Raw genomic sequence first — 23,056 nt, forward strand, 5'->3', positions numbered from 1 at the left:
AGGCAGAGTTAGGTGGCGGCGGCGAGTGGAACGCCGCTGCAGCAGGCGAGGCGGGCGCCCAGGGAATGGCCACATTCGTGGCCGACGAGGAGGTTGGCGAACTTGGCGTGGCGGGCGACCAGGTAGCAGCCATATCCATGGCCGACGAGGAGGCTGGCGCGTCGTCATCGTGGCAGGCGTGGAAGCTGCAGATGAAGCAGGCAGCGAAGCTCGGCGTGGCGCGTCAGGCGGCGAAGCTCGGCGTGGCGCATCTTGGTCTTGGCGTGGGTCTTGGTCTTGGTCTTGGCATGGCGGGTCTTGGTCTTGGCATGGCGGTTCTTGGTCTTGGCATGAATCTTGGTCTTGGCTTGGCGGTGCTTGGTCTTGGCTTGGCGGGTCTTGGTCTTGGCATGGCGGGTCTTGGTCTTGGCATGGCGGGTCTTGGTCTTGGCATGGCGGGTCTTGGTGTTGGCATGGCGGGTCTTGGTGTTGGCATGGCGGGTCTTGGTCTTGGCATGGCGGGTCTTGGTCTTGGTTTGGGTCTTGGCGTCGTGGAGCTGCGACTGGCGGCACTTGGCGTCGTGGAGCTGCGACTGGCGGCACTTGGCGTCGTGGAGCTGCGACTGGCGGCACTTGGCGTCGTGGAGCTGGTACCGGAGCTTGGCGTGGTGGGTCTTGGCGTGGTGGGTCTTGGCGTGGTGGAGCTGGTGCTAGCCTTGGTGCGGCGACAGGTGCTAGCCGTGGAGCAGCTACAGGTGCTAGCTTTGGTGCAGGTGGAGGTGGCCTAGCTGGGGGTTGCGGCTTGGCATGGCGAAGCTGAGTCACCCCACCTGTACAGTTCCCAGCCCTAGCCCCCCCCCCCCCCCCCCCCCTCAAGGAGCGGATACCAGACGCGCTCCCCGCGGTCGGGAACCGTTTTTAGGGGTGGGTGGAGGGAGGTCAGGAGGGGGGCATAATCCTCCCCACTAAATTGTCCAAAAAATATTTCTTTTTCCCCCACCTGGGGTTGTGTGGGCGGAAAAAAAGAAACATTTTGTGACGGGGGCGGGGCTTGAGTCTTGGGGGGCAACGGGCAGTCCCAGTGAGCGGGTCTGTGAAAAAAATTTCTGGAAGTGTCTGATTCTGGCAAAAAAGTCCTTTGCTGGTGGCTGATAGACAAAGTTAACAGAATTTAAAAAAAAATCTTGGTCTCTGACATCATCACCAGTGGGCGGGGTGACGTCATGACAAGGCGGCGGCGTGATGTCATCTGCGGGAAAACTTATTTGCTGGCGACATCTGTCAGGACTTGGACTATGGCGTGGTTTGTTCTCCCGTGGTGCAAATGAACATTTTGACCAGACATGGCGTGAAGGTGAAGACATGATTTATTTAAACACTATAACTACAAAAAGAACAAACTAAAGGCGCGCACAAGGCGGAAGTACAAACTTGACAAATGAAACCAATACTTGCACGTGGGCAAAAAAACTAAGGACATGAACAAAAGTTGCTAACTGTGGCATGAATAGAAACAACTTACTTGGGCATGGCATGAAGTGCGCAGAGGTAAACAAAGTGTGAAGCAGAGAGTCAGGGGTATGATGTCGCCATAAGACTTCCTGGCAACAATGGGTTTAAATAATAGTGACATGATTAAAGACAGGTGCGGGAGTCGTGAGGGCAGGTGAAAACTAATGGGTTGCTATGGTGACAAACAAGAGTGCACAATGAGTCCAAACGTGGAACAGGTGAAACTAATGGGTAACCATGGAAACAAGACAAGGGAGTGAAAAGCCAGAAACTAAAGAGTCCAATAACTAAACAAAACAAAACATGATTACACAGACATGACAGAATAGGTCTTTTGTGCGTATAGTAAAAGTTTTAGATCTTTGAGTTTCACTCATGAAAAATGGGAGCAAAAACAAAAGTGTTGCATTTATATTTTTGTTCAGTGTATATTCTAGGTAGATCACCTCGACTTGGTCATTTGATAAGTAACTCACCAGCTAAAAAAAAGTGTGCACTGTTGTAAACTGTAAGTAGGTTAGATTTGGTTATTGAATATTATTAAAATCAAGAGTAAAATTACTAATTCAGAGCAAATATTTGAGTGAGCTCCAGGCCCCGCTGTAGTGGAAAAGTTGGGTCTAAGAGGTTAAGAACCCCTGCTCAAAGTGACGTTTTCTGTGGAAAATCATCATCCTGGGGTCATGCCAAAATGTAACATGACAGTGAAAAATAGAAATGAAACCACCACAGTACGTGATTAAACTGATTGAAAATGTTTTATCGTTTAACAGCACTATTTTAAATTACTGTTCTGTTCAACTAGCATGTCAGAGCCTCCCAGAAAAATAAAAGGGCATTGTTTTTCAACTAAATATGTATGTTTTTCTTTTTTTCAAGATTTGGCCAGAGCGCCGTTTGAGCACCAGCAGTATTATCAGATAATATGTAAGCAATACCAAATCCTACTGACAATATTATTCTCAACTGTGCCTGTTGTCTGGGGATTAACTCTTATCCAAACTGGGAGAGTATCCAGCTAGCGCATGACCACGGCTGTGTCACAATACGCACACTAAAGGAACTGTTTGCAACCATTAAGCGGATGCCTAGAGGGCGCTAACTTTCCAATGTATTTTAGGCATTATATATCACGCCCTTTTAGGGCTTTTAGTAAGTAATGACGAGGGCTGTGTATTTTTTAAATCAATTCCATTTTGAAAAATCGATTACACAGTTTGATTCAAAGTGTGAACTCTTTTTTTTTCTGGCACACTTGACGCTGCCTCATGTGGGAGATGAAAATGGAAACAGAAGTACCTCCCATCCCATCCATTTTTCAGTTACAAATAAAATCAATAATAATAACTGTTTCAGTCATATGTTTACATTGTCTGATCAAAACATAGTATGGTACAGCTTTGGCTTGTGAAGCCGTAAATCTTTGCCAACAAAAGTTGCAATAGCCTCTCTTACTGTTTGTATCTTAGACGTCCGTGAAGAATTGGGTGACAATATAATGAGTTAGTCCCTCACTCTCTTTTGTTTTTACTAGCTTGTTGTTGGCAGCTAATGTTAGCATAGTCAGCTTGACACTGCTGCTGCAAACGCTCCACTATGGCTGGGCTGATAATACAATATCAATATATATCGCGATAGACACATACCGTATTTTCCGCACTATAAAGCGCACCGGATTATTAGCCGCACCTTCAATGAATTGCATATTTCATAACTTTGTCCACCAATAAACCGCCCCGGATTATAAGCCGCGCCTACGCTGCGCTAAAGGGAATGTCAAAAAAACAGTCAGATAGTTCAGTCAAACTTTAATAATATATTGAAAACCAGCGTTCTAACAACTCTGTCCCAAAATGTACGCAAATGTGCAATCACAAACATAGTAAAATTCAAAATGGTGTAGAGCAATAGCAACATAATGTTGCTCGAACGTTAATGTCACAACACACAAAATAAACATAGCGCTCACTTTCTGAAGTTATTCTTCATTCGTAAATCCTTCGAATTCTTCGTCTTCGGTGTCCGAATTGAAAAGTTGCGCAAGCGTGGGATCCAAAATGGCCGGTTCCGTCTCGTCGAAGTCATCGGAGTCAGTGTCGCTGTTGTTGTCCAGTAGTTCTGTGAATCCTGCCTTCCGGAAAGCTCGGACCACAGTTGTGACCAAAATATCTGCCCAGGCATTTACGATCCACTGGCAAATGTTGGCGTATGTCGTCCGGCGCTGTCTGCCTGTTTTAGTGAAGGTGTGTTCGCCTTCGGTCATCCATTGTTCCCACGCCGTTCGCAGTCGTGATTTGAATGCCCTGTTGACACCAATATCCAGCGGTTGGAGTTCTTTGGTTAATCCACCCGGAATGACGGCGAGTGTTGTATTTGTGTGCTTCACTTGTTTTTTGACACCATCTGTGATGTGGGCGCGCATAGAGTCGTATATCAACATGGACGGAGCTGTGTGAAAAAAGCCACCCGGCCTCTTCGCGTAAACTTCCCTTAACCACTCGCTCATCTTTTCTTCATCCATCCATCCCTTCGAGTTAGCTTTTATGATGACGCCGGCTGGAAAGGTCTCTTTTGGCAAGGTCTTCCTTTTGAATATCACCATGGGAGGAAGTTTCTGGCCATTAGCATGGCAAGCTAGAACCACAGTGAAGGACGACTTCTCATTCCCTGTGGTGCGAATATTCACCGTACGTGCTCCCGTTATATCAACAGTGCGGTTCACAGGAATATCAAAAGTCAGTGGAACCTCGTCCATGTTGATAATGTGCTCTGGCCGGATCTTTTTTTCAGCTATCTTGTTTTTACAGATGTAAACACACAAAGGAAATGAAACGAAATATCCGCGCGCTTCTTTTTCTTCCGGGGGCGGGTGGTAGCTTACAGTAGAAGAAGAAGCGCTTCCTGTTCTATGGGGGCGGGTGCTTACCTTGGCGGTTGCTTGCGTAGAAGAAGAAGCGCTTCCTGTTCTACCGGGAAAAAAGATGGCGGCTGTTTACCGAAGTTGCGAGATCGAAATTTTATGAAAATGAATCGTAATATTAATCCATATATAAAGCGCACCGGGTTATAAGGCGCACTGTCAGCTTTTGAGAAAATTTGTGGTTTTTAGGTGCGCCTTATAGTGCGGAAAATACGGTACTTGATATCGATATAAAATGTGTCCGATAAAATATTTTACATATATTTATATTTTTTGTTCACAATAAACCAGGAATTATGAAGCAAGATTCGTTTCATGAAGTCACACGCGTTTTGGGAACCCAGCGAACAGAAAACAGAAAGTGCCACTAAGCAATGGAAGGGACACGCTAACAGCCAATCAGTTAACAGTATTCACTGAGTAACGGGAGGGACACGCTAACAGCCAATCATGTAACAGTATGAACTACCAAGTGTTACACCTTTCCTGCTGTTCGATTCCCTGTCCCAGACCGTAGTCGAGGAGTGATTGGGAGAAGTTCCCTCCAGGACCAACGTTTTCGTCGGGGGTAACCCCCTTTTACTTTAACCAACAATGGGTCTGTTAAGCTCGGCTTTTGAGTTGAAATGACCAGGCCGTGACAATTTAGTCGCTTTATTCTTGATTTTACAGGACACAACCGGATACATTCGCCAGTCGCCACTAATTCTGCACGTGCATGCTACTGCTTGCTCTGTTCACTCCTCTACTCACTCATTGACATCACTTACCCAACAGTACACACTGCCAATCTTAAAAGAGCACACATACGCTGCTTTCATAACGCTAGTGTGGTTGCGCCGTCTTTCTGTCTTGCTGTGGATTCACTGCATGTGTGACCCACCCATAATGTGTCACATTTTTGTGTTGCTATATTTATTTTATTTTATGGTTTGAATTCGTTTTTGGAGCTGTCATTCCACATTTATCAATATTCACATTGGTCAGTAGGGGGCAGTAGGGCGTTTCTTCCCAATTGAATGCGATCACCTGCAGACCGGAAGTGTCTTGTTATTCTGATGAGAGCGACCAGTCTGTGAACAACTGAAACGTTCTGTGTGATTTTTTTCCTCCTGTATAACAGGTTAGTTTTGGTGAATCAACTCACTGAATAATATCCATGTTTTTTTCTAAGTTTAAGTACACATTCTGATGGTGGAGCCTAACTCTAAAGTGTTTGTGAGATGTAGTTTGTATTTGTGAATGAATCCAGTGCACAGCTGTATTAATCAATACAAAATGGTGACGTGAGTGCGCAATGTTTATATAGGAACTTCTGATCCTAATTCAGACTCCCAAATTAGAGCTCCCGTTTTCTTATTGATTTTATAATGTATTTTTGTATAATGTGTGTGTTCTGAAATAGGTTTGACATGCTATTTTGTTGTGTTTAGACATGGTTATATAAGTTAAGCTCTCAGGAATGGTCAATGAACATTTCAAGTACAGTAACTTAAAGCTGCTATATAAGAAGAAGAATATGAAGAAAAGTAAAGTATTTAAATGAATGTTGCTAAATTGTGCATTAAGTTAAAGGTGAATAATCCTGAGAAAGACAAGACAGTGAAATAATGTCTAATTGGGCACTATATTGTATGTTTTGGAGTGATGATATAGAAATATGAAAATATATGGCAGAGGCATACAGTATTGTTATGGTAATTATAACTCCAGTGATACAGTAACAGTTTAATGATAGTTTATTGAGTGTTTTGATGAAAATAGAGGTGAAGATAAAGTAAAAGACATTGACATGATAATACAAAGTGACAAAATATATGGGAAATTAAGTGAATTGTAGATTTGTAAATTCTGTTAATAAATTCTGATGAGAGCGACCAGTCTGTGAACAACTGAAACATTCTGTGTGCTTTTTCCTCCTGTATAACAGGACATTATTATCTGACTGCTTGTCCTGGTTACCTGGGACCTGCAACAGATATTTGGGGGCTCGTCCGGGATCGGCAACGCCATTGATGGTTTGACGGTTGCTGATCCAGTGATATATATGAACCCAAAGGCCAGAGTGACTGCACGTTACTGAAGTGAGGTGGCGTGTCTGCGGTGCGGCGACAGAGCAGAGGTGGTGTGTCTACAGTGCGGCTACAGAGAAGAGGTGGCGCGACTGCAGGACATCTACAGTGCAGAGGTGGCGTGACTGCAGTGCGACTTCAGTACAGAGGTGACGTGCGACCATGGAGCCAAAGCGACTACAGAGACTGCAGTGCGACTACAGAGACTGCAATGCGACTACAGAGACTGCAGTGCGACTACAGGGACTGCAGTGCGACTACAGTGACTGCAGTGCAACTACAGGGACTGCAGTGTGACTACAGGGACTGCAGTGCGACTACAGGGACTGCAGTGCGACTACAGGACTGCAGTGCAACTACAGTGACTTAGTGCGACTACAGAGGCGAGGTGAAGTGGCTGCAGAGCGACGACAGAAGCAAGGTGTCATCACTGCAGCTAAGGCCATGTCTGAAGGACGAAAATAACTCTTATGGAGCATTAAAAAGCAACTATACCATCTCTCAGGCACCGAAGCCTATGAGGTTGCGATGTCCATCGGAATTGATCATCCAGGCACAGACGAGCTGAGCTTAACCGATGAAGAAAGCTGCATCGACCATATCCTTTCCTTTATGCAATCTGATGATCTGTTTAATTCTAATGATGAGGGTATTGGTCGTTTGATGATATTGAATGATGTAATATTGAAGGTTATCAAAAAACATGATTGTTTTGAATTGCCTGTTTTTGTTTCAAATGATGAGCCATCTTGTTCAAATGCACCACCCACACACTCAGGTGATACTACATATCCACACACTAACCCCAGTACACACACCCACACAACCACACCAAATATGAAGCAACTACAAGCCATGTATGAAGAACTAGGCAGGAAGTTACAGGAATGTGTGACTCCCACCACATCTTCTGGCCTGACAACCACAACTGACCCACACCTGAACGATCATGATGCAAATGACCCCCTAAAGACTCAAAGAACCCCAGCACAAGGTGGCAGCCAGCCACGTCACCATAGTGATATCGAACCCACACCACGCCAAACCTCAGAGAGGTTGGTCTCCCTACAAGATCTTGCTTATCTCCAGCGAAAAGAGTACAGGATACATGGGGGCCAAATAAGTGACACTACATCTGATCTCAGCTACAACAGCTTATGCAAACAAATAGATGAAGGTCTCAGAGAGAAACACACTGAGGGTGAGGTCATTAGAGGCGTGCTCCGTACAATCAAACCTGGCAACTTCAGAGATATGTTGACAAACAAAGACGACCTGACTGTCACAGAACTCAAAAGCTTCCTCCAGTCACACCTAGGTGAGAAGGGATGCACAGAGCTCTTTCAGGACTTGATGTGTGCCAAGCAACATGAAAATGAGACACCACAGCAATTATTGTATAGAATGATTGGCCTCAAACAAAAGATTATGTTCACTAATAAACAAACAAGCTCAGTAGTTAAGTATGATACCTCCACAATACAGTGCATATTCTTGAACACATTATGTCAGGGAATAGGAGAGAAGTATGATGATGTCAGGCGTGAGCTCAAGCCTCTCCTTGCTGACCCAACAGTATCTGATGAAGCTTTGCTGCGACAGGTGATAAAGACCACCACAGAGGAAAGTGAGAGAAAGCGCAGATTTGGTCGCAGCTCTGCCCGTAAAGTAAGTCAGGCCCATAGCACCCAGGCTGAACCTGAAGAGAAAGTTAAGAGTGAGGTAAAAGTCAACACTGTTAATAAAGATGACACAATACAGAGACTTAGCTCCCAGGTTGAAGCATTGACCCAGGCAATGGAGACCCTGAAACAGCTGGTCACACAGGCTCATGCACCAGATCAGCGCTGTGCACCAACCTCTTACTGTGACCCTGAAAAGCCCAGAACTGAGAGAAAGACACAGAGACCCTATGGCTGCACACAGTGTGTCGCCCAGTCCAATCCAAATTGCAACCACTGCTTTGCATGCGGAGAAGAAGGCCATCGTGCAGTTGGGTGCTTGAAGAAAGAAAAACCGTCGGGAAACGGGGTGCGGTCAAGACAGAGGGACAACCTTTGACCGCTCCTGCACCCATGTCCCAACCCCAAATAGGCCTAAAACAAAAACCAGCTAAAATCAGTGATGCCAACACAATACAATCTCAAAATACCTCACAGCCATGCAAGCTAGTAGCCCCACTCATTGGCCGCAAATCCCTGCTGAAATGTAGTATGGGTGGCTACGCTGTCACTGTCCTGCTGGACACAGGAGCCAATGTGAGCCTAATTGACCGCACGTGGAAGAACAAGTATCTACCTAGCCAAGATATTCGACCTCTCTGTGAGCTACTGGACAATGAGCTGAATGTTTCGGCAGTCACGGGTGATGAAGTGCCTTACGACAGATGGGTTGAAGTGGTGGTAAACCTGCAAGGCAATGATGATCCAGACTTATCCATCCGTGTACCCTTCCTAGTGAGTTGCCTGAAACTAGACAGACCATTAGTTGGTTTTAATGTAATCCAAGAACTCATTAACAGTAATGAAGGCCGGCCTAAACTCATGTCCATTCTGTCTAACCTCCTTGCAGGTGCCATGGAGATTGATGATGATAGTGTTGGGGCCATAGTGAGTTTTATTCACTCAGAACTCCCCAAAAGAGGAAAATGCTGCTGTAAAAGTGGGTTTCAAAGAGGTCACAATTTGTTCAGGTCAGGTAGTTCACATTAAGTGCAGGGTTCCAGCCAATATCAACCCCTCAGAGTCATTTGTGTTGTTTGAACCCAACTTTGACAGTGTACAGCTGGAGTCATTGAGCATTGGAGCAGGCTTAATGGAGATTCACCAGACAGACAGGTGTTTCATTAAAGTGCCAGTGTCAAACCACTCCCAATATGATGTGACCTTGCCAAGCTTCACAGTCCTAGGCAGCATTGAGCCCATTGACAAAGTCATAGAGACAGACAGTCCCCACAGTGACCATAAGAGTATTCATGTTAACACTGTTGACTCCTCACCTCCTCCCAATTATAATCAGGTCCCACCCACTGCAGACCTGTGGCACCCACCAGTGGATGTCAGTCATCTGACAGATGATCAACAAGAGGAGGTGAAACAAATGTTGATAGAGGAATCGGGAGCTTTTGCTCGCAATGATGATGACATTGGGGACATCCCAACCCTCCATATGACCATCAGTCTGAAAGATGACATTCCAGTCCAAAAAACATATTCATCCATTCCCAAACCACTCTATCAAGAGGTCAAACAGTACATCCAAGAGCTGCTTGCAAAAGGCTGGATCGTCAAGTCAAAATCACCCTTTGCAGCACCTGTTGTCTGTGTCAGGAAACGTGATGGATCTCTAAGACAGTGTATTGATTACAGGCAGTTGAACCAGAAAACAGTGCCAGATCGCCACCCACTGCCTCGCATCCAGGATCTCTTGGACACCATGGGCGGCCACAGCTGGTTCACCATTCTTGACCAAGGCAAAGCCTATCATCAGGGCTACATAGCTGAAGGATCCCGCCACATGACAGCCTTCATATCGCCTTGGGGTCTATATGAGTGGGTGAGAATACCGTTTGGTCTCAGTAATGCCCCTGCTGCTTTCCAACGCAGCATGGAGGAGATGCTTGTCACCTTGCGTGACGACTGCTGTATTCCTTACCTTGACGACATCCTCTGCTACTCCAAGTCGTTTGCTGATCATGTCGATGCAGTGCGTCGTGTCCTGAGAGCCCTGCAACGTCATGGAGTCAAGCTGCGACCCACAAAATGTGAGTTGTTCAAGCCAGAGGTCAGGTATGTGGGGAGGTTAGTGTCAGCTAATGGGGTGAGAATAGACCCAAAAGACATCGAGGCTGTAATGTCACTGAGGGAGAAAAGACCCACTACAGTGGGGGATGTCCGTAAACTGTTAGGTTTTCTGAGTTACTATAGGATGTACATTCAAGATTTCTCCCGCATCGCTCAGCCAATATATAGGCTGCTACAAGTGAAAGGAAATCCTGATGCAACACAGGGGAAGATAAAGAAAGGTAAAGGAGCACAGTTGCCTTCAAAGACCCCCATACAGTGGACTGATTGTCACCAGACCATCCTCGAGCAGCTCATTAACGTCCTGTCACACCCACCTACACTAGCGTACCCTGACTTTGAACTTCCCTTTACTCTACACACAGACGCCTGTCAGCAGGGACTCGGTGCAGTCTTGTACCAGCGACAGAGTGGAAAGCTGAAAGTCATTGCATATGGTTCAAGGACATTGACCCCCGCTGAAAAGAACTATAACTTTCACTCTGGAAAGCTGGAGTTCTTAGCCTTAAAGTGGGCGGTATGTGAAAAATTCAGGGATTATCTGTTTTACGCCCCATCCTTCACAGTGTATACAGACAATAATCCACTAACATACGTGATGAGTACTGCAAAGCTGAACGCCACAGGCTACAGATGGGTTGGAGAGCTTGCTGACTTCAGATTCAACCTAAAGTATAGGCCAGGAAAAGCAATGTGGATGCTGACACACTGTCTCGTCTCCCACTGGACATAAACCGTTATGTTGAGGAGTGTACTGAAGAGCTCGACAGAGATGCAATACGTGCTACTTGGGAAGGAAGTGAGGCTGCAAAAAGGTATGACATCGCCTATGTTGCTTCTCTTAACCTGGCCCAAAGTTCAGAGTCTCAAGTTAAGTCCCCAGTACCGACCATTAGCCAAAGTGAACTAATCAGATCTCAGAGGCAGGATGCAGCCATCAGTGAGATAATCAAGCTGAAACAGACAAAAACAGCACTGACAAATGATGACAGGAAGAAAGCAGGTGTCCCTGTGAAAAGACTCATGCATGAGTGGGGTAAACTGTATATGGAATGTGGCCTACTGTACAGGAGTGCAGGGGGTCGACAGCAGCTTGTCCTTCCTTCTGAATATCGGCCCCTTGTATTGAAGCATCTCCATAATGACATGGCTCATCTAGGATCAGAGAGAGTCATTGGGCTGGCAAGAGATCGTTTCTATTGGCCCCTCATGAAAAAGGACATTGAGGTTTATGTCACAAAACAGTGCCCCTGTATCAAGAAAAAGAAACCTGTGGTCCACGATAGAGCACTAATGGGCGGTTATCACGACCAGTGCACCTCTTGAGCTTGTGTCTATCGATTACATGCACTTGGAGCAAAGCAAGGGTGGATACGAATACATCTTAGTAGTCATAGACCACTTCACCAGATTTGCCCAAGCATATCCAACACGAAACAAGTCAGGCAGAACAGCTGCAGAGAAAATATTTAATGACTTCATCCCTCGGTTTGGTTTTTTATCCAAATTGCACCATGATCAAGGCAGAGAGTTCGAGAACTCCCTGTTTAAGACCCTTCAGCAACTGTCTGGATTGGGACACTCTGCCGAGAGATTAAATCGGACATTGCTTCAGATGTTGAGAACACTGCAAGAGGAGAAAAAGAGCAACTGCACTAGACACGAGGCCACAGGTTTCTCACCCCACTACCTCATGTTTGGGCGCCACCCCCGCCTCCCTGTTGATCTGCTCTTTGGTCTGTCCTCTGAAGAGGAGGGTGAAACACCCCAAGGGTACGCCGACAAATGGGCTGTGAGAATGAAAGAGGCCTACCGCATTGCATCTGAGAACAGTCAGCAGTCCAGTGCACGAGGCAAGAGACGATATGACCTTCATGTGAAGGGGATTGTTCTACAGCCTGGTGACAGGGTTTTAGTTCACAACATGAGTGAGAGAGGAGGCCCAGGAAAGCTCAGGTCCTACTGGGAACAAACGGTAAACATTGTTAAGGAACAAATAAATGACAGCCCTGTTTACAAAGTGTCTCCAGAGACAGGTGGTGGCAAAGTCCGTACTCTACATAGGAATCTCCTCCACCTTGTAAACGACTTACCTGTGAGTGTGGCTGAACAGTCAAAGAACCAAGCACCGACTAAAGAGAGACAAAGGAATAGGAGTCAGGTTGAAAGGAATGCAGAGAGAGAGAGACATTCCAAAGCAGTGCTTCATCTGACTCTGATGAAGATGGCCCAAGACCACAGTACTGGCTCAGAGTATCAAGGCCAGCCGAGTCACAAAGGTCAAATATAACAACCACCCATGTGCCTCATAGAAACCATGTTACTTCTCCATCCTTACATGAACAAGCAAGGCTGGCCACACAAGCAGGAGAGCACAGACAGCCTCCCAGCTTCACAGCAGAGGAACCTGAACTGATGGAGCAAGAACAATCCAGTGAACACGAATATGAACAGAATGCTGAAAATGAACATTGCCAAGCCAGGTATGACACTAACCAGGACAGTCCTACTTCCCCTCAGTGTGGTTCAGTCAGGAATCCAGTGCGAGACAGGAGACCACCCAGGACACTGATTACGAGTCTCTTGGTCAGCCATCCTACCAGTCAATTGGGTCAGTCAACAATATTGGACTTTGTGGGCCACAGACATTGCCAGCATGGGGAATACAGTCAGGCCCAACACCACATTACCCACCCTATCCCACACTATACCCAACACTGCCATACACTGTCATGATGCCATACATTGTACCTTCCTTTGCATACTAACATACACGTTTTGATTTGAAAAAAAAGTGTATTGAAAAGAGTATTTTGTTTTGAATGCCGGGAGTCATTTTCTTTGTCGGGGAGCGTGTGACCCACCCATAATGTGTCACATTTTTGTGTTGATGTATTTATTTTATTTTATGGTTTGAATTCGTTTTTGGAGCTGTCATTCCACATTTATCAATATTCACATTGGTCAGTAGGGGGCAGTAGGGCGTTTCTTCCCAATTGAATGCGATCACCTGCAGACCGGAAGTGTCTTGTCATTCTCATGAGAGCGACCAGTCTGTGAACAACTGAAACGTTCTGTGTGCTTTTTTTCCTCCTGTATAACAGGTTAGTTTTGGTGAATCAACTCACTGAATAATATCTATGTTTTTTTCTAAGTTTAAGTACACATTCTGATGGTGGAGCCTAACTCTAAAGTGTTTGTGAGATGTAGTTTGTATTTGTGAATGAATCCAGTGCACAGCTGTATTAATCAATACAAAATGGCGACGTGAGTGCGCAATGTTTATATAGGAACTTCTGATCCTAATTCAGACTCCCAAATTAGAGCTCCTGTTTTCTTATTGATTTTATAATGTATTTTTGTATAATGTGTGTGTTCTGAAATAGGTTTTTCATGCTATTTTGTTGTGTTTAGACATGGTTATATAAGTTAAGCCCTCAGGAATGGTCAATGAACATTTCAAGTACAGTAACTTAAAGCTGCTATATAAGAAGAAGAATATGAAGAAAAGTAAAGTATTGAAATGAATGTAGCTAAATTGTGCATTAAGTTAAAGGTGAATATTCCTGAGAAAGACAAGACAGTGAAATAATGTCTAATTGGGCAATATATTGTATGTTTTGGAGTGATGATATAGAAATGTGAAAATATATGGCAGAGGCATACAGTATTGTTATGGTAATTATAACTCCAGTGATACAGTAACAGTTTAATGATAGTTTATTGAGTGTTTTGATGAAAATAGAGGTGAAGATAAAGTAAAAGACATTGACATGATAATACAAAGTGACAAAATATATGGGAAATTAAGTGAATTGTAGATTTGTAAATTCTGTTAATAAATTCTGATGAGAGCGACCAGTCTGTGAACAACTGAAACGTTCTGTGTGCTTTTTCCTCCTGTGTAACAGGACATTATTATCTGACTGCTTGTCCTGGCTACCTGGGACCTGCAACACATGGAGTGAGAATGCAGACATGTGGTAACATCCTGACACTTCCAATGAGTCCGTTTAATGAGTAGCTTCTCAAACTAGTCCGTGTAATGTTCAGTAGCTTTTATACTACTGCCATTTAGTGTCTCAAATCTGCAACTACCTTCAAATATCCTTTAATTATTTAAAGTTTTCTGCCATATCGCCCAGCCCTACGCTCCAAGCATAAGACTAGGGGTGTGAGGGAAAATAATATTTTGCCTTGTGAATCGATATTGTAAACACTTAAAGATAGCAATCTATAATCGATCAAATTGATTATTTTACTCAGCCCAAGTAATGACATTATCTACACACATATATATATATACTACGTGCATGTGCATTAACTTTGTCTGTTGTTAGTTAATGATAGCGATTTGGCTATATATATATATATATATATATACATATATATATATATATATATATATATGTATGTGTGGGAAAAAAATCACAAGACTATTTCATCTCTACAGGCCTGTTTCATGAGGGGGGTACCCTCAATCGTCAGGAGATTTTAATGGGAGCATTCGCATACCATGGTTTATATAGGGCACAGAGTGGGTGGGTACAGGCTGGCCTAGGGGCGTGGTGATTGGCTCATGTGTTACCTAGGAGGTGTTTCCGTCTATGGCGGCATGTTGTTACAATTTCGCTGCGCTTGTTGAGGGATGACAGGTCTGGACGGTAAATAATAAACAGTTTCTCTTTCAAGCATAGGTTGCATCTTTTATTACCACTATTGTAAGGTGTGCTGGATGCAAGAATTTGCCATGTTATTGAATATTCAACATTATTGTCTTTGAGGTCCCAAATGTGTTTGCTGAGTTCTGTGGTATTTCGCAGGTTTTTGTTCCTGAAAGAAGCCTTGTGATTGTTCCATCTGGTTTTGAATTCACCCTCGGTTAATCCTACATATGTGTCGGATGTGTTAATGTCCTTGCGTATTACCTTAGATTGGTAGACAACTGATGTTTGTAAGCACCCCCCGTTGAGGGGGCAATCAGGTTTCTTTCGACAGTTACATGCTTTGTTGGTTTTGGAGTCGCTCTGACTGGGGGTCGACGGCTCATTTGCAATTGTTTTGTTGTGGTTTGAAATGATTTGTCGTATATATATATATATATATATATATATATATATATATATATATATATATATATATATATATATATATATATATATATCCTATCGTAACAATTTGACTGCTGCTTTTCAGGAACTGCTTTAGTGTCTGTGTGCACATGCCGGTGTTATATGGTTTGGTTTAAAAAATCTAGTATGAAGAAAGGCGAGATTGTTTTATAGATATCTCCGCCATGCCTCCATGGTTTTATTTCAAATTTCTAGGACTTATGCAGATCCTCAATACGTAAAATTTTTTACAAGTGAGTAATAAAAGTCGGTTTTGCACAATAGGTCTCCTTTAAAACAAAGAAAAGAAAAATAAATATTGTGCTCGTCATTCCTGGTGAATGCACATTGACATTACAGTGTTCTGTCGCCACTTATCGTTCACTTATAGAACTGCGGTCTAAGAGCCTGATTAACTAAAGGTTTGCGTGTACTAAAACATGTGCAAACTTGAAAGCACACACAAAGATGATCTACTAAATGTATGCAAAGTAGACTGCATCTGTTAATTGAGCAGAATAAGGCGTGCAACCCATTTTGCGTCTCTGTCTTCATTAATATGCAAGATATACGCTAATCATCAAAACGCCCACAATACTGGGAAGAGAATAGGCAAATACAATTACTTAGAATGCGCAATTTTGCGAGCAATATTTAGCGTTTTATTTAGCGTGTGTCAGAAGGACGTGGAAACTGGCACTGTTCCACAACATGGCTGCAGAATATAGACAGCAAAGTCCTGTCTACACTTTTTTGAAGCCTCTTTCTCTGTGCTGTCCTCCAAATCTAAACATCAGACATGGAATTGATTAGCTGGATTCTCGACTCAATTGACAAAATCTTTTCGACGAGGAAAAGAGGTTCTGGGAGCCTGGCTGCCCTGACGGAACCATTGCTGCGGGGTACGTGAGAGATTCCTGGGACAAATGGAGAATCATGTGCCTCTCAGTCCCTTCCGTCGAGGACGTGGAAGACATCTACCTATTTAGAACCGTGATCGCAGGACATGTGCTGATCGGGCTATGAATTGCTCTGTTGCATCGTCAAATTCGTAAGACGATGGCAGCCACTCAAGGAGCCCAAAGGCTGTTCGTCGCAATGGAAGGCTTGGGTCGAGCTGTGGGATCACAGACTGTGGCGATTTCTGAACTGAATCGCAAAATGGATCACATCATGGAGAGGCTTGTTGAATTGCGAAGATTGGATATGAGGGCCAGCATTGACAAATAGAACAGACAAGCCATTGTAATGTCTGCTCGCTTGGAAAAACAACAATCCTAATCTACGATTTGACTCCCTCGAATGGCCTTGACGCTGCTCAAAACAGAAGAAGGCTGTTCTGAAAACATCCCCCGAAGACACCTCAATGATGAACGCTTTTGACCTCCCTCCCACCTCAACAACACCTGGGAGTCGAACTTTGCTTGCATGGCATGCAGAACGGCTCCAGGCCTATAGACACAACATCACTACACCCAGGACAATGGGCATACACACACACACATCCCTACCCCAACCCCACGCCTTCACCACAGCTTGATTCCCTTTCGGGGTGATGGACGGCTGAGTAGCGCTTTTTAGCGGCAGCTGGCCTCCATGGCTACAACTCTCCCCCTCTGTGCAAGTATTTGTGATTATATGTAGCATGTTTATGTGTGCTATGGCAAATTAGGTTTTTTCCCTTGGCCTCAGTCTGGACCCCCTTCCAGGTGTCCAGCCTTTGACTGATATTTTTTTTTTTACTCTTCCCCCCTTCCCCAATATCACCTGTTTCCCACCTTTTTTTAAGGAGCGCCGTAAGTGGCTGATCCATTGGCGGTCCTGTTCTTGTCTCCCTGTCTGCTCTTAGTGGGACTGTGCCGAAAATTTAATTTCACTTCTTATATGTCTTGTACATGTTAAATAATGGACAATAAACAGCACCTTGAACTTGAAAGACAGATGATTGACGGATAAGTATTCTCCGTCCTACATGTGTGTGTCAACATTTTGGACGGTCAGAAATAAAAAATATATTAGACACATTGTCTATTCAGCAACATTCTTTTATAATGTTATTGCTGCTGGATAACTTATGGGGCTGATTAAAACAAATTCAATTGATGCATGTTGGTGTCTGCTGGCGTTTTTCTAATGTACTTTTTTTATTTATTTAGGAAATATATATTACTATAAAAAATCTCCTACACGAAAAGACGTCTTTCATGGTGCATTTTCTTGCGCTTGAGTCATTCCAGACGAACAAATGCTCTGGTTATGTGATCCACAGCCTCACACACAGATTTAAGTGCAGTGTGCATACGTTTCTATTGTCTAGATTGCAATTCAAAAAAGGTGTTGCAGATTACAGATGTGTGCTGCTGGTTCAGCACATCGCAGACAGGTAGGAGCACGATAACGTGAATGTGCAGAAAATTATCAAGCGTCTCCATGGTATACATGCAAAATCCTCATTTAAATAATTTTCAATTGCACACACAGTGTTAGTAGATAACAAGCAACACGCCCACTCATAATACACATTATTTAATTTTTTGCACACGTTGTTTAGGACCTTAGTGTATGTAAAAGCTGTGTGGAGGGCTTATAAAGACTTTAGGGGGTCATATTATGATTTAAACCACTTCCTTGTGGTAATGGTGATTCCTTGGTCAAAATTTTGCATAGATAATGTTTTACAGAGCATCTTCAAGCCACATTCTGACCGTCTCTTCAGGATGCGGCGTTTTGTGGGCAGTCTTATTTACGTGCCTCCACTTCGACTGTGGCCCTAGTGTGTGGATGTGAGTGTGAATGTTGTCTGTCTATCTGTGTTGGCCCTGCGATGAGGTGGCGACTTGTCCAGGGTGTACCCCGCCTTCCGCCCGCTTGTAGCTGAGATAGGCTCCAGCGCCCCCCGCGACCCCAAAGGGAATAAGCGGTAGAAAATGGATGGATGGCACTTCGACTGCGTCTTCTCCCTGTCAGCCATGTTGTAGTTTTTAGCGCTTCCATTGGGAGTCTATTGACAGATATATACAGTATATAATGGCGAACTCGCGCAAAGCTCTTCGGTTAAAACTTTAACAAATATGGTGATATCCACTGACGTCACCAAATAGGAAAAACGTCAGAAATTGGGCAAATTCCAAACGGCTCATTCGAAAGAAGTATGAAGGAAGGCAAGATTGTTTTATAAATATCTGCGCCATAGCTCCATGGTTTGATTTGAAATTTTTGGGACTTGTACACATCCTAAATTGACAAAAAAACAGGTACCAAAAGGTAAGAATAATAGGTCTCTTTTAAAATGCAAATAATATTCATAAAAACTCTTAACTCTTAAAATAAATAGCATAATGTGTGCCCTCAGGAGTTACATACACAGTTTGAGAAACAGCCCAAGTCTTGCTTGTAGGTTTCTCCTTAAATGGGAATTATTCTTAAGTATAAATAACAATGTCACGTTTCATAATTGATGTCTCTTTGTGTCAAGGAAAATAAGGGTGAATATCATTTAACAGTGATATTTTCCAACAAGTGCTGTCTTTTCCACCACGCAATGTCATCTCTGTCACAACACATATTTTTCACATAAATTAATTATAATAAGTTAACTGTACATATGAATACATCAATGTGTGATCATATGTGTAACCAAATGTTTCCGAAACATTTTGCTTTTGTAGTCATTTAATTTGAATGATGTTATGGTAATGATACTTTCCTCTACATATTGGACTGAAATGACGAAAAATATACATTATTTTAGTAATTCCAACACAGCCACTATTAGAAAGTGAATCCACACATGATGTGAAGCAAAACATTGAAAAATAGATCTAAAATAAGTATGACTGTATTTATACAGCATGTTTGCCACTGTACTGTATTACAAAACCATGGTCAAAATACATCAATAATTAAACCTTGTGATGCAAGTATTTTGGTGAATACGTTAATAATTGAGGTGTTCTGAGTTCTCAATTCTAATAATACGCTACACACCACTACTGTAAGTCAAAGGTGTAAGCGAGGGTTGAATGCAGAAAAATTAAATGATGCGATTGGCAACTTTGATACATTTCGTACATTAAAAATGCCATCCATCCATTTTCTACCGCTTGTGCCTCTCGGGGTCATGGGGGTGCTGGAGCCTATCCCAGCTGCATTTGGGCGGAAGGCGGGATACACCCTGGACAAGTCGCCACCTCATCGCAGGGCCAACTCAGACAGACAGATAACATTCACACTCACATTCCCACACTAGGACCAATTTTTAGTGTTGCCAATCAACCCAACATGTCTTCGGAGGTGGGAGAAGGCCGGAGTACCTGGAGGGAACCCGCGCAGTCACAGGAACTATATTAATTCAATATAAGCTATCTAAAAAAACATCCACGCTTACATTTGCATTATAGTTGACAAAATTGTCTAATTAATCATCCATCTATCCATTTTCTACCGCTTGTCCCTTTTGGAGTCGCGGGGGTGCTGGAGCCTATCTCAGCTGCATTCGGCCGAAAGGCGGGGTACACCCTGGACAAACCGCCACCTCATCGCAGGGCCAACACAGATAGACAGACAACATTCACACTCACATTCACACACTGGGGACCATTTAGTGTTGCCAATCAACCTATCCCCAGGTGCAGTCACGGGTAGAACATGCAAACTCCACACAGAAAGATCCCGAGCCCGGGATTGACCTCAGGACTACTCAGCAGAGGTGGGACCAAGTCATTGTTTTGCAAGTCACAAGTAAGTCTCAAGTCTTTGCCCTCAAGTCCGAGTAAAGTCCCGAGTCAAGACAGGCAAGCCCCGAGTCAAGTCCAAAGTCAAGACTGGAAAGTCTCAAGTCAAGTCCTAAGTCCTGCATTTTGAGTTTCGAGTCCTTTCAAGTCCTTTTAACCACAGACTAATATATTAACACAGATTGTGTATGCTTTTCAAACGCTGTATTTATTTATTAAAACAAGTGCATTTTAAATTGCAGGAAAGAAAATTGTGCTGACATTGCACTTTATAATAGCACTATTAACCAGTCATTTTAAACATTAACTCATTCCTTTACAGAACAAACACATTGAAAAATAAAGTGCAAATGTACTTATTTGTACAAAAGTGTTAACATTGAAAAAACATGACATATACGTGAACATAACAAAAAAGTTGTACTTTTTATATGTCAGGGCCCTATGCTGCATTGCATTTGCAAAAGACCAAATTAGCCAAGAGTCTGTCCGTCATTTGTGCACGATGGGGGCGTAGTATGATGCCACCATGGCTGAAAACTCGCTCCACTGGAGCACTGGAGGCAGGCACTGCCAAGACTCTCATGGCCACTCGGAACAGTGAAGGAAGAGTCTTCATGTTCAATGCCCAGAACAAAAGGGGGGAGAGAGTTGTTTTGGGTTCGTGCACTACTTGTAAGTGTATCTTGTGTTTTTTATGTTGATTTAATTAAAAAAAGAAAAGAAAAAAATATATATTTCTTGTGCGGCCCGATACCAATCGATCCACGGACCAGTATCGGGCCGCGGCCCGGTGGTTGGGGACCACTGAGGTAAACAACCAACAGTATGTCAGAAAGCTAGCTAAAACGGTACACATATTCATAATATAGTATACATTTTAACTGACCTTTATTTTACTATTTTTGTCTTTTTTTAGGTGGCTAAAATACGCGGTGCTGCTGACCGCCGTCTAACGTTACGTGTGATATATTGACTAACGTAACCCTGCTTAAATAAAATCACTGAACAAAAAGTATGAATAAGGTAGTGAACTGCAACAGATTCCCGTGTTTGCAATAACGTTATAACGTTAGCAGTGAGTTTACAGCCTCACTGATTTAACTACACAGCAAATAAAAGTCACGTTACTTAGCCAATAAACGTTATCTTACATTCAAAACTTACCGTTCTTTGTGCAACTTCAAATGCCGGACGAAGTTGGAAGTTGTTGCCTCTCCATCAGTAATTTTGGAACCGCATGTGTTGCATACTGCAAACCGTTTTGTGTTGACCACCTCGTAATTTTTACACCCAAACAAAATTATTTTAGGTATCATTTTTTGTTCACTGGCGTGTGGTTTGGACATGTCTTCTTCGTTGGTTGTCCTGCAATTTGATTGGATGAATGCTGTGTGATGAAAACAAAGTAGATCTAATTTGATTGGCTGTTGTACTGAGAGCACACCAGCTGACACACGCAACGCTGATAGACAAGTACACAATGAAAAATACGGAGCGCTCCCGAATAACTTTTTCATCTTTGGGTTTTGGGGAAAGTAGCAAGTCATGTCAAGTCATGTCAATTCAAAAGGCTCAAGTCCAAGTGAAGTCACAAGTCATTGATGTTAAAGTCTAAGTCGAGTTGCAAGTCTTTTTACATTTTGTCAAGTCGAGTCTAAAGTCATCAAATTCATGACTCGAGTCTGACTCGAGTCCAAGTCATGTGACTCGAGTCCACACCTCTGCTACTCAGGACCTTCGTATTGTGAGGCACATGCACTAACCCCTGTGCAACCGTGCTGCCCCTAATTAATCATAATTTAAGTTATTTAAAAAAACGAGCTGGGTTCCAAAAATGACCCTTGTGCCACACTTTGGACAACCTGTACATAACCTGACAATTTCAATGATAACTGTTTATTTCTTTTAATACAAACTATACAAAGTTATAAAAAAAACAACCTATAAATTCCGGATGAATACTGGAAAATAACATTTAGGTTCAAAAGTTCGACAAAACAGTCAAATTTACTCACCTTAGAGTACGCATGCGTGCAGTCTCGCCAAGATCTTTGTTTTGTGTCTTGTACATTTTCTAAACTGTTGCCCGGTCAAACGAAAAACCTTCACCTCGTTTGCCCAAAACCCACAGTTTGCGGCTTGAATCCCACCGTTGTTATAATATTCTGCCGGCAATTAAATGACGGCTAAAGTTTCCATAGTGGACGATGTGCTCCTAGCTGTGACGTCCGCTTGGGTCTTAAAGCGAATACATGTGATTTTGTATCGCTGTGGCCAATGCTCGTCTGTGCCACTCAGGACAAAATAAACAGGATTATGTGTCCTTCTCAAACCTACTGCTGTATTTCCATCTGTGACAGCAGGACCGTCCTCTTCTTCCTCCTCCTCTTCCACCTCCTCCTCCTCCTCCTCCTCCGCCCGCGGCACCAACTTGCTTTTCTGCCACACAGAATTTTGACAAGTGAGAGAGTATTTACCATAAACAGAATTAATTTACCTGATTATCGTTTCTAAAGTTGTAACATTTATCTTTTATCCTTCCATTAAACCAGCGGTCCCCAAGCTACGGCCCACGGGCCGAATCCGGCCCACCGGCATCCAAAATCCGGCCCGTGGGAAGTCCCAAGGATAGATTTAAAAAAAATAATAAGTACAAAACTGAATTATTATTTTTTTAAATCTGTCCTTTTCTAATCCATTTTCTACCGTTTGTTACTCTCTGTGTCTTTGGCGTAGTGTGGTCATGTGACTATCCCAGGATATGGCTTACCCAAAATGGCAGCATGTCAGGTAAGATAGCTCATTTCCAAAATCTTTTTGGTATGATCCGTTGCCCGGATCATAGTTTATTTACGTTTTCATTAGGGATGTCCGATAATATCGACCTGCCAATATTATCGGCCGATAAATGCTTTAAAATTTA

General features: G+C 43.4%; 1 protein-coding gene across 1 annotated transcript in view; it reads right to left on the reverse strand.

Annotated features, from left to right (window-relative positions):
• LOC133616245 (voltage-gated potassium channel regulatory subunit KCNG4-like) overlaps positions 1-22,450 on the reverse strand; it is a 38,221-nt gene extending 15,771 nt beyond the window's left edge. Inside the window, exon 1 of the mRNA XM_061975431.1 lies at positions 22,149-22,450. The gene's annotated coding sequence lies outside the window, so the exon portion shown is untranslated. The remainder of the gene's footprint in view (positions 1-22,148) is intronic.
• Between the last annotated feature and the right edge of the window lie 606 nt (positions 22,451-23,056).

This window comes from Nerophis lumbriciformis, linkage group LG15, assembly GCF_033978685.3.
Source record: "Nerophis lumbriciformis linkage group LG15, RoL_Nlum_v2.1, whole genome shotgun sequence".
In the NCBI taxonomy this organism is placed as follows: domain Eukaryota; kingdom Metazoa; phylum Chordata; class Actinopteri; order Syngnathiformes; family Syngnathidae; genus Nerophis; species Nerophis lumbriciformis.